The sequence below is a fragment of the Hyla sarda genome, chromosome 1, assembly GCF_029499605.1.
Source record: "Hyla sarda isolate aHylSar1 chromosome 1, aHylSar1.hap1, whole genome shotgun sequence".
Classification (NCBI taxonomy): domain Eukaryota; kingdom Metazoa; phylum Chordata; class Amphibia; order Anura; family Hylidae; genus Hyla; species Hyla sarda.
Window position 1 is genome coordinate 108,500,712 of NC_079189.1, and position 12,075 is coordinate 108,512,786.

Genomic DNA, 12,075 nt, shown 5'->3' on the forward strand with positions numbered 1-12,075 from the left:
CCACCATACTGGGCATCACTATGTGTTTTCGTTTATCTTTCTGGTTTTGGGTTATTAGCTTATTTCTTTTATGTTTTACTTGATCATCCTTTCTCTTCTCTATCATTTTCTGACCGGGCTTCCTATTCTCACTGTCTTTTCCCCAGCGGCGGTAGTCTTTTCTTGTGGGCCTCTCCTCCTCACCTCTTTTTCCAGCGTTTTCCACCCTCCCTTTTTTTTACATACCCAGTCCTACTTTTCCTACTATACTTTGGACTTACCTCTGCTTCTCCCTCACTCCTCTTTTCCTCTCTGAGGGCTGTCGTGAATTATGTGTAGAATAATTTCTTGAAACGTAAAGGGGATGAGGTCTCCTCAAAAGAGGATAAAACTTCTGCGCTTTCTGAAACGTTTGTGTCCTGATGTGGTTCTCTTTCAAGAGACCCACCTTGAGGAGGGGGCCTTTTCGAGAATGCAGAAACTCGGCGACACTTGTAGTATGTATTTCTTGTAGAATGGCGACACTTATAGTATTTTTAATGTATATGCCCCTAATGGTGATAATAATTCCTTTTTTACTTCCCTAGCATATAATGTTCAACGAACGGCCGGGATAATCCTACACTCTACTGGGAGACAGCGAAAGTAGTCCTTAGGGGGAAGATACTGGCGTATAGTAACACACTTAAAAACTTTTTTATATATATCAACTGGCTCTGGAAAGTTAAACAGATTTGTAAATTACTTCTATTAAAAAATCTTAATCCTTCCAATAGTTACTAGCTTCTGAAGTTTTCTGTCTAACTGCTCAATGATGATGTCACGTCCCAGGAGCTGTGCATGATGGGAAAATATCCCCATAGAAGCAGCACAGCTCCTGGGACATGAGTCATCAGAAAGCAGTTAGACAGAAAACAGCGACTCAACTTCAGAAGCTAATAACTATTGGAAGGATTAAGATTTTTTAATAGAAGTAATTTACAAATCTGTTTAACTTTCCGGAGCCAGTTTTGGCCTGGAATATCCCTTTAAGTGTAAGACTCTGGAGGGTCATGCAAAGGCTAGTGGCAAAGGCTACTCAAATTTTGTCACCTCTTCTACCTTGGCCCATAAGAGTAAAAGGCAGGAGGAAGCAAGGACTTCTTATGAACTGTGGTTGGATAGGAAGGAGCGCATGTACCGGTCACACTTTAAGGTAACAAGGTGGGGCGCTTACTGGCAAGAATGAGCGCATGTACCGGTCACACTTCAGACATGGTAACAAGGTGGGACGCTTACTGGCAAGAATAGCGAAGGGGGCTTATGCACCGGAACGTCTTAGCTATACGGGACTCCCAGGGGCAGACCAAAACTGATCCACATTCAATAAATGCGATTCTGGGGTAATATTACACAGAGCTCTACTAGTCTACCCCTAGCAGTAGAGGGGGAGGAATTTTTTGCAGGGGTTGATCTCCCTAGGTTGACAGATGACGCAGCTGAAAGCTGAGGTGTTGGAAGAGGAGGTTGCAGTGGGAATTCGCTCTCTTGCTAATGGCAAGGCGCCTGGGCTGGACAGATGTCTGGCAAGTTTTACAAGCCACTGATGGACCAAATTGTCCCTGCTCTGAAAAAAAACACTTCATTAATATCTTGCAGTCTGGTACCCTACCCTCCTCAGCCAAGATAGCCTATATTAAAGTACTTCCCAAACTGGCCAAGGATCCTTTGGATCCTGGTTCCTATCGCCCCATTTCCCTCATTGACAAGGATGTTAAACTGCAGTCGAAAATTTTAGCTGACCGGCTATGTTTTTACCTTCACTCATTGGAGACCACCAGGTGGGCTTTGTTAAATCACGCTCGGCGGTTATAAACATCCGGAAGGTCCTGGCAGCTATGGATAGTGTGTGGAGCCAGCACGGGCCAGACTCCCACCCTGTATTACTCACGCTCGATGCGTTTGGCATCACCATCTGTTTTACCTCCTTTATACAGGGGCTTTACCACAACCTTGCTGCGAAGGTCTACACCCCGGGTATTCTTTCCCGACCAATAACTATAGCGAAGTGCACTAGACAGGCATGCCCTTTGTCTCCCTTACTGTTTGACTTGGCGATCGAGCCTTTGGCGTGTTCCCTAACTTTCGAAGACATTTATAGGGGCATTGTGGTAGGCTCCCAGGAAATTAAACTATCTATGTCTGCTGATGACATTCTCCTTTACCTTAACAACCCTAGAGAGGCAGTACCCAAGATACTCGACTTTTTAAAGAGAGTAGGTAGGTTTACTGACTACAAAATAAATGCCTCTAAAAGTGTACTACTGCCCCTGGGAGCGACACCTACAAGGGAGATACGCTTTGTTTTCTGGGGCATTACCACTAAATTAGAATGATTAGTTTCCCACATTTATTGTACCCCCTACAAATTCTCCCGCTTCTACTAAAATATTATGATGATGTCCGGTGCCTCAATTCAGCTTTCACCCATTTCCTGTGGCAAGGCAAGTGTCCCAGAATTGTGTTGCAAAAACTCATGCTGGGCAAAACGGAGAGGGGGGGGTGAAATTTTATGAATTTTAGGGAATATAATATAGCTTGTCTATTCCGCCACGTGATGAACTGGCTCCATGGCTCAGCCTTCTATTCAAATCTGAGGGTAGAAGGGGCCCTGGTAGTGCCGTGCCCCCCCAGCGCTACTGCACACTTCTTATGCTAAACTGTCTGCTACAGTCAAGAGGACAACACTGCTCAGGGACACCATCATGGCGTGGAAGTAGGTGCGGAAGATTTTTGGCCTCCCTTTCCTTCTCTCAAAAAGACCATCCAGAATTTCCGCAGGGTAGATTCTCCTCCTGGCAGCGCCACTGGGGTACTAGGGGAGTGACAACTATAGGGTCACTGATACATACGGAGGACCGCAGGTGGCTCACTCTGGAGGAAATGCTTGCCTCTTTTCAACTCCCACATACTACACTGCTCAAAAAAAATAAAGGGAACACTAAGATAACACATCCTAGATCTGAATGGATGAACTAATCGTATGAAATAATTTAATCTTTACATAATTGAATGTGCTGACAACAAAATCACACAAAAATGATCAATGGAAATCAAATTTATCAACCCAGGGAGGTCTGGATATGGAGTCACACTCAAAGTCAAAGTGGAAAACTGCACTACAGGCTGATCCAACCTTGATGTAATGCCCTTAACCTCTTAAGGACGCAGGGTGTACATGTACGCCCTGCGCCCGGTCCCTGGGTTTAAAACGGGGTCGCGCCGTGACCCCGCATCACACCGGGTCAGTCCCGGCTGCTATTCATAGCCGGGACCCTGGGCTAATAGTGTGCGGCACCGATCGTTGCACCGCGTGCTATTAACCCTTCAGACATGGCGATCAAAGTTGATTGCCATTCTAAAAATATAAGTAAATGCTTTTCGGGCTCATCGGGACTATGAAGATAAAATCGTGATGTGTCGATCAGCTAGGACACGAACGTAGAAACGGAAGCCCCCAAAAGCTACAAAATGAAATTTTTTCTTCAATTTTGTCGCTGTTACGCCGAGCGCTCCGGGTCCCCGCTCCTCCCCGGAGCGCTCGCTTCACTCTCGCTACCGCAGCGCTCCGGGCAGCTCCACTGACCCGGTGCGCTGCGATACCGTCTCCAGCCGGGATGCGATTCGCGATGCGGGTGGCGCCCGCTCGCGATGCGCATCCCGGCTCCCGTACCTGACTCGCTCTCCGTCTGTCCTGTCCCGGCGCGCGCGGCCCCGCTCCCTAGGGCGCGCGCGCGCCGGGTCTCTGCGATTTAAAGGGCCACTGCGCCGCTGATTGGCGCAGTGGTTCCAATTAGTGTGTTCACCTGTGCACTCCCTATTTATACCTCACTTCCCCTTCACTCCCTCGCCGGATCTTGTTGCCATTGTGCCAGTGAAAGCGTTCCCTTGTGTGTTCCTAGCCTGTGTTCCAGACCTTCTGCCGTTGCCCCTGACTACGATCCTTGCTGCCTGCCCCGACCTTCTGCTACGTCCGACCTTGCTTCTGTCTACTCCCTTGTACCGCGCCTATCTTCAGCAGCCAGAGAGGTTGAGCCGTTGCTAGTGGATACGACCTGGTCACTACCGCCGCAGCAAGACCATCCCGCTTTGCGGCGGGCTCTGGTGAAAACCAGTAGTGACTTAGAACCGGTCCACTAGCACGGTCCACGCCAATCCCTCTCTGGCACAGAGGATCCACCTCCTGCCAGCCGGCATCGTGACAGTAGATCCGGCCATGGATCCCGCTGAAGTACCTCTGCCAGATGTCGCTGACCTCACTACGGTGGTCGCCCAGCACTCACAACAGATAGCGCAACAAGGCCACGAGCTGTCTCAACTGACCGTGATGCTACAGCAGCTACTACCACAGCTTCAGCAATCATCTCCTCCGCCAGCTTCTGCACCTCCTCCGCAGCAAGTGGCCGCTTCAGGCCTACGACTATCCTTGCCGGATAAATTTGATGGGGACTCTAAGTTTTGCCGTGGCTTTCTTTCACAATGTTCCCTGCACTTGGAGATGATGTCGGACCAGTTTCCTACTGAAAGGTCTAAGGTGGCTTTCGTAGTCAGCCTTCTGTCTGGAAAAGCTCTGTCATGGGCCACACCGCTCTGGGACCGCAATGACCCTGTCACTGCCTCTGTACACTCCTTCTTCTCGGAATTTCGTAGTGTCTTTGAGGAACCTGCCCGAGCCTCTTCTGCTGAGACTGCCCTGTTGAACCTGGTCCAGGGTAATTCTTCCGTTGGCGAGTACGCCGTACAATTCCGTACTCTTGCTTCAGAACTATCCTGGAATAATGAGGCCCTCTGCGCGACCTTTAAAAAAGGCCTATCCAGCAACATTAAAGATGTTCTGGCCGCACGAGAAATCCCTGCTAATCTACATGAACTCATTTATCTTGCCACTCGCATTGACATGCGTTTTTCCGAAAGGCGTCAGGAGCTCCGCCAGGATATGGACTTTGTTCGCTCGAGGCGTTTTTTCTCCCCGGCTCCTCTCTCCTCTGGTCCTCTGCAATCCGTTCCTGTGCCTCCCGCCGTGGAGGCTATGCAAGTTGACCGGTCTCGCCTGACACCTCAAGAGAGGACACGACGCCGCATGGAGAATCTCTGCCTGTACTGTGCCAGTACCGAACACTTCCTGAAGGATTGTCCTATCCGTCCTCCCCGCCTGGAAAGACGTACGCTGACTCCGCACAAAGGTGAAACAGTCCTTGAAGTCAACTCCGCTTCTCCACGTCTTACTGTGCCTGTGCGGATATCTGCCTCTACCTTCTCCTTCTCCACTAAGGCCTTCTTGGACTCCGGATCTGCAGGAAACTTTATTTTGGCCTCTCTCATCAACAGGTTCAACATCCCAGTGACCAGTCTCGCCAGACCTCTCTACATCAATTGCGTTAACAATGAAAGATTGTACTGTGCCGTGCGTTACCGCACGGAACCCCTCCTAATGTGCATTGGACCTCACCACGAAAAAATTGAGTTTTTGGTCCTCTCCAATTGCACTTCCGAAATTCTCCTTGGACTACCCTGGCTTCAACACCATTCCCCAACCCTGGATTGGTCCACTGGGGAGATCAAGAGTTGGGGCCCCTCTTGTTCCAAGGACTGTCTTAAACCGGTTCCCAGTACTCCTTGCCGTGACCCTGTGGTTTCCCCTGTAACCGGTCTCCCTAAGGCCTATATGGACTTTGCGGATGTTTTTTGCAACAAACAAGCTGAGACTTTACCTCCTCACAGGCCTTATGACTGTCCTATTGACCTCCTCCCGGGCACTACTCCACCCCGGGGCAGAATTTATCCTCTCTCTGTCCCAGAGACTCTTGCTATGTCTGAGTATATCCAGGAAAATTTAAAGAAGGGCTTTATCCGCAAATCCTCCTCTCCTGCCGGAGCCGGATTTTTCTTTGTGTCCAAAAAAGATGGCTCCCTACGTCCTTGCATTGACTACCGCGGTCTTAATAAAATCACTGTAAAAAAACGCTATCCCCTACCTCTCATCTCTGAACTCTTTGATCGCCTCCAAGGTGCCCACATCTTTACCAAACTGGACTTAAGAGGTGCCTATAATCTCATCCGCATCAGAGAGGGGGATGAATGGAAAACGGCATTTAACACTAGAGATGGACACTTTGAGTATCTGGTCATGCCCTTTGGCCTGTGCAACGCCCCTGCCGTCTTCCAAGACTTTGTTAATGAAATTTTTCGTGATCTCTTATATTCCTGTGTTGTTGTATATCTGGACGATATCCTGATTTTTTCTGCCAACTTAGAAGAACACCGCCAGCATGTCCGCATGGTTCTTCAGAGACTTCGTGACAATCAACTTTATGCCAAAATGGAGAAATGTCTGTTTGAATGTCAATCTCTTCCTTTCCTAGGATACTTGGTCTCTGGCCAGGGACTACAAATGGATCCAGATAAACTCTCTGCCGTCTTAGATTGGCCACGCCCCTCCGGACTCCATGCTATCCAACGTTTTTTGGGGTTCGCCAATTATTACAGACAATTTATTCCACGTTTTTCCACCATTGTGGCTCCTATTGTGGCTTTAACCAAAAAGAATGCCAATCCTAAGTCATGGCCTCCTCAAGCGGAAGACGCCTTTAAACAGCTCAAGTCTGCCTTTTCTTCGGCTCCCGTGCTCTCCAGACCTGACCCATCTAAACCCTTCCTATTGGAGGTTGATGCCTCCTCTGTAGGAGCTGGAGCGGTCCTTCTACAAAAAAATTCTTCCGGGCATGCTGTTACTTGTGGTTTTTTTTCTAGGACCTTCTCTCCGGCTGAGAGGAACTACTCCATCGGGGACCGAGAGCTTCTAGCCATTAAATTAGCACTTGAGGAATGGAGGCATCTGTTGGAGGGATCAAGATTTCCCGTTATTATTTACACCGATCACAAGAACCTCTCCTATCTCCAGTCTGCCCAACGGCTGAATCCTCGCCAGGCCAGGTGGTCTCTGTTCTTTGCCCGATTTAATTTTGAAATTCACTTTCGGCCTGCCGATAAGAACATTAGGGCCGATGCTCTCTCTCGTTCCTCGGATGCCTCGGAAGTAGAGCTCTCTCCGCAACACATCATTCCCCCTGACTGCCTGATCTCCACTTCTCCAGCCTCCATCAGGCAAACTCCTCCAGGGAAGACCTTCGTTTCTCCACGCCAACGCCTCGGAATCCTCAAATGGGGTCACTCCTCCCATCTCGCAGGTCATGCGGGTATCAAGAAATCCGTGCAACTCATCTCTCGTTTCTATTGGTGGCCGACTCTGGAGACGGATGTTGTGGATTTTGTGCGAGCCTGCACTGTCTGTGCCCGGGATAAGACTCCTCGCCAGAAGCCCGCTGGCCTTCTTCATCCTCTGCCTGTCCCCGAACAGCCTTGGTCTCTGATTGGTATGGACTTTATTACAGACTTACCTCCATCCCGTGGCAACACTGTTGTTTGGGTGGTCGTTGATCGATTCTCCAAGATGGCACATTTCATCCCTCTTCCTGGTCTTCCTTCAGCACCTCAGTTGGCAAAACAATTTTTTGTACACATTTTTCGTCTTCACGGCTTGCCCACGCAGATTGTCTCGGATAGAGGCGTCCAATTCGTGTCAAAATTCTGGAGGGCTCTCTGTAAACAACTCAAGATTAAATTAAACTTTTCCTCTGCATATCACCCTCAATCCAATGGGCAAGTGGAAAGAATTAACCAGGTCCTGGGTGATTATTTACGCCATTTTGTTTCCTCCCGCCAGGATGACTGGGCAGATCTTCTACCATGGGCCGAATTCTCGTATAACTTCAGAGTCTCTGAATCTTCCTCCAAATCCCCATCTTTCGTGGTGTACGGCCGTCACCCTCTTCCCCCCCTCCCTACTCCCTTGCCCTCTGGTTTGCCCGCTGTAGATGAAGTGACTCGTGATCTTTCCACCATATGGAAAGAGACCCAAAATTCTCTTTTACAGGCTTCATCTCGCATGAAAAAGTTTGCCGATATGAAAAGAAGAGCTCCCCCCATTTTTGCTCCCGGAGACAAGGTATGGCTCTCCGCTAAATATGTCCGCTTTCGTGTCCCCAGTTACAAACTGGGACCACGCTATCTTGGTCCTTTCAAAGTCTTGTGCCAAATTAATCCTGTCTCTTACAAACTTCTTCTTCCTCCTTCTCTTCGTATTCCTAATGCCTTTCATGTCTCTCTTCTTAAACCACTCATCATCAACCGTTTCTCTCCCAAGTTAGTTTCTCCCACTCCTGTCTCCGGTTCTTCTGACGTCTTCTCAGTGAAAGAGATACTGGCCTCCAAGACGGTCAGAGGAAAAAGGTTCTTTTTGGTGGATTGGGAGGGCTGTGGACCTGAAGAGAGATCCTGGGAACCTGAGGACAACATCCTAGACAAAAGTCTGCTCCTCAGGTTCCCAGGCTCTAAGAAGAGGGGGAGACCCAAGGGGGGGGGGTACTGTTACGCCGAGCGCTCCGGGTCCCCGCTCCTCCCCGGAGCGCTCGCTTCACTCTCGCTACCGCAGCGCTCCGGGCAGCTCCACTGACCCGGTGCGCTGCGATACCGTCTCCAGCCGGGATGCGATTCGCGATGCGGGTGGCGCCCGCTCGCGATGCGCATCCTGGCTCCCGTACCTGACTCGCTCTCCGTCTGTCCTGTCCTGGCGCGCGCGGCCCCGCTCCCTAGGGCGCGCGCGCGCCGGGTCTCTGCGATTTAAAGGGCCACTGCGCCGCTGATTGGCGCAGTGGTTCCAATTAGTGTGTTCACCTGTGCACTCCCTATTTATACCTCACTTCCCCTTCACTCCCTCGCCGGATCTTGTTGCCATTGTGCCAGTGAAAGCGTTCCCTTGTGTGTTCCTAGCCTGTGTTCCAGACCTTCTGCCGTTGCCCCTGACTACGATCCTTGCTGCCTGCCCCGACCTTCTGCTACGTCCGACCTTGCTTCTGTCTACTCCCTTGTACCGCGCCTATCTTCAGCAGCCAGAGAGGTTGAGCCGTTGCTAGTGGATACGACCTGGTCACTACCGCCGCAGCAAGACCATCCCGCTTTGCGGCGGGCTCTGGTGAAAACCAGTAGTGACTTAGAACCGGTCCACTAGCACGGTCCACGCCAATCCCTCTCTGGCACAGAGGATCCACCTCCTGCCAGCCGGCATCGTGACAGTCGCACATTGATTTTTTTTTTCCGTTTCACCGTGGATTTTTTTGTAAAATGACTCATGTCACTCCAAAGTAGAATTGGTGCCGCAAAAAATAAGCCACCATATGGAATTTTATGTGCAAAATAGAAAGGGTTATGATTTTTAGAAGATGATGAAGAAAAAATGAAAATGCAAAAATGGAAAAATGCTGAGTCCTTAAGGGGTTAAAACAAGTCAAAATGAGGTTCAGTAGTGTGTGGTCTGCACATCCCCTTATGACCTCCCTACAACACCTGGGCAAGCTCCCAATGAGGTGGCGGATGGTCTCCTGACGGATGTCCTCCCAGACCTGTACTAAAGCATCTGTCAACTCCTGGACAGTCTGTTGTGCAACGTTGGTGGATGGAGCAAGACATGATGTCCCAGATGTGCTCAATCGGATTTAGGTCAGAGGAACGGGGGGGCCAGTCCATAGCATCAATGCCTTCCTCTAGCAGGAACTACTGACACACTCCAGCCACATTAGCTCTAGCATTGTCTTGCAATAGGAGAAACCCAGGGCCAACCGCACCAGCATATGGTCTCACAAGGGGTCTGAGGATCTCATCTCGGTACGTAATGGCAGTCAGGCTACCTCTGGCAATCACATGGAGGGCTGTGCAGCCCCCCAAAGAAATGCCCCCCCCCCACATCATTAATGACCCACCGCCAAACCGGTCATGCTGGAGGATGTTGCAGGCAGCAGAACATTCTCCACGGCAGCTCCAGACTCTGTCACATGTGCTCAGTGTGAACCTGCTTTCATCTGTGAAGAGCACAGGACGCCAGTGGCAAGTTTGCCAATCTTGGTGTTCTCTGGCAAATGCCAAACGTCCTGTGCTTACAGCACAACCCCCACCTGTGGACGTCGGGCCCTCATACCACCCTCAAGGAGTCTGTTTCTTACCCTTTGAGTGGACACATGCACATTTGTGGCCTGCTGGAGATCATTTTGCAGGGCTCTGACAGTGCTCCTCCTTGCACTAAGGCGGAGGTAGCGGTCCTGCTGCTGGGTTGTTGCCACCTACATCTCCTGATGTACTGGCCTGTCTCATGGTAGCACCTCTATGCTCTGGACACTACTTGCCTTCTTGCCACAGCTCGCATTGATGTGCCTTCCTGGATGAGCTGCACTACCTGAGCCACTTGTGTGGGTTGTAGACTCCATCTCATGCTACCACTAGAGTGAAAGCACCGCCAGCATTCAAAAGTGACCAAAACATCAGCCAGGAAGAATAGAAACTGAGAAGTGGTCTGTGGTTACCCCCTGTAGAACCACTCCTTTATTGGGGGTGTCTTGCTAACTGTCTATAATTTCAACCTATTGTCTGTTCCATTTGCCCAATAGCATGTGAAATTGATTGTCAATCAGTGTTTCTTCCTGAGTGGACAGTGTGATTTCACAGAAGTGTGATTGACTTGGAGCTACATTGTGTTGTTTTCCCTTTTTTTTTGAGCAGTGTACATGCCAATCAGGTGTATACATTCTGCACATCCAGACACACGGGAGGCGCTCATTCACGTCTTGGACAACATTGTGGGAGATGAACCGAGGAGGGTGACTATATCTACACCCGACCTCGCTTTGGGAGCGGTGGACGGGAGACTACAGCATCGCAGCCACGATTCTAGCAGGTTGAGGGGCGGTTCGTAAAAATGGCATTAATGAAAGGTGGTGGGAGAATTATTTATAAATGGCGCATGTGGCTCTATATGGCTTTAATATCCTCCCTATGCCATCCTTTCCAGATAGAATCCCACAGTGTCCCAAATGCCAGACACCACTCACAAATCTCTATCATGGGGTACGGGACTGCCAGTTCAATGCTGCCTATTGGTGTGTTCCTATATTCGAGACAATTGGAAAGTGCAACTCCCTTTCACGTCTCAGACACTACTATTCCACCAACTGCACCCACTGGAGGGGGTGGGGGTGGTTGATAGGGTCCCTCCATTTTTACATGTTGTGCTCCTAGTTGCCCTGAGACGTCTATTTAACACGTGGTTGGAAACAAATACTCCAGATTTGCCACTGCTCATCTCTCAACTAAAAGTTTTCATGGGGGTTGACAGATTGGGTGCGGAGGGGTACAGGGACTCGGGCACGAAGAGATTTTTCAAGAAATGGCATTAAAGGGGTACTCCGGTGGTCAACGTGTTTTTCCGTTTTTGACTTACCCTATTTGTTTCATTTCTATTCTTGCTGTTTAGCCAACTCTATTTCCGTTCTTTGTTGTCTTTTTATCCCCCACTTTGTTTTCCTATCTTTGCTTCTATTTCCTGCTTCTTGCTGTGCTGAAAACTACAAATCCCAGCATGCCACATGCCTTGCTGGTTTGGGGCAGCTCCTTTTTTTTGTTTGTTTGTTTGTTTGTTCCGCCCTTTACCCACCCTACCATTTTCCCTGGTCAGCCCCCTTATACACAGCACACTAATATAATCCGCCTTGGTTGGGATACACTGTCATACACACACAAAAGGGACTACAACTCCAAGCATGTGTCATTCAGGAGGCTTCAGTCTGTGGTATAACACCAGCATGCTGCCTCTGTAGTCTCCTGGGGGTTGTAGTTCACCACACCTCTGTAGGGCATACACCAGTGTTTCCCAACCAGGAAAACTACAACTGCCACCTTACCCCACAGCCTTTGAGCATGCTTGGAGTTGTAGTTTTGCAACAACTGGAGGCACACTGGTTGGGAAACACTGGTGTAACATGATGTGTTTGCTGAATAGGCTAGAACAGTGTTTCCCAACCAGAGTACCTCCAGCTGTTGTAAATCTACAACTCCCAGCATGCCCAAAGTCTGTCAGGGCATGCTGGGAGTTGTAGTTTTGCAACAGCTGGAGGCACACTGGTTTGTAAAGACTAGCATACACACACACACACACAACAGGGACTACAACTC

At 49.6% G+C, this 12,075-nt stretch overlaps 1 long non-coding RNA gene across 1 annotated transcript in view; it reads right to left on the reverse strand.

The window, feature by feature from the left end:
* LOC130357222 (uncharacterized) overlaps positions 1–12,075 on the reverse strand; it is a 207,963-nt gene that overhangs the window by 102,630 nt on the left and 93,258 nt on the right. The gene's annotated exons all lie outside the window — the stretch shown is intronic.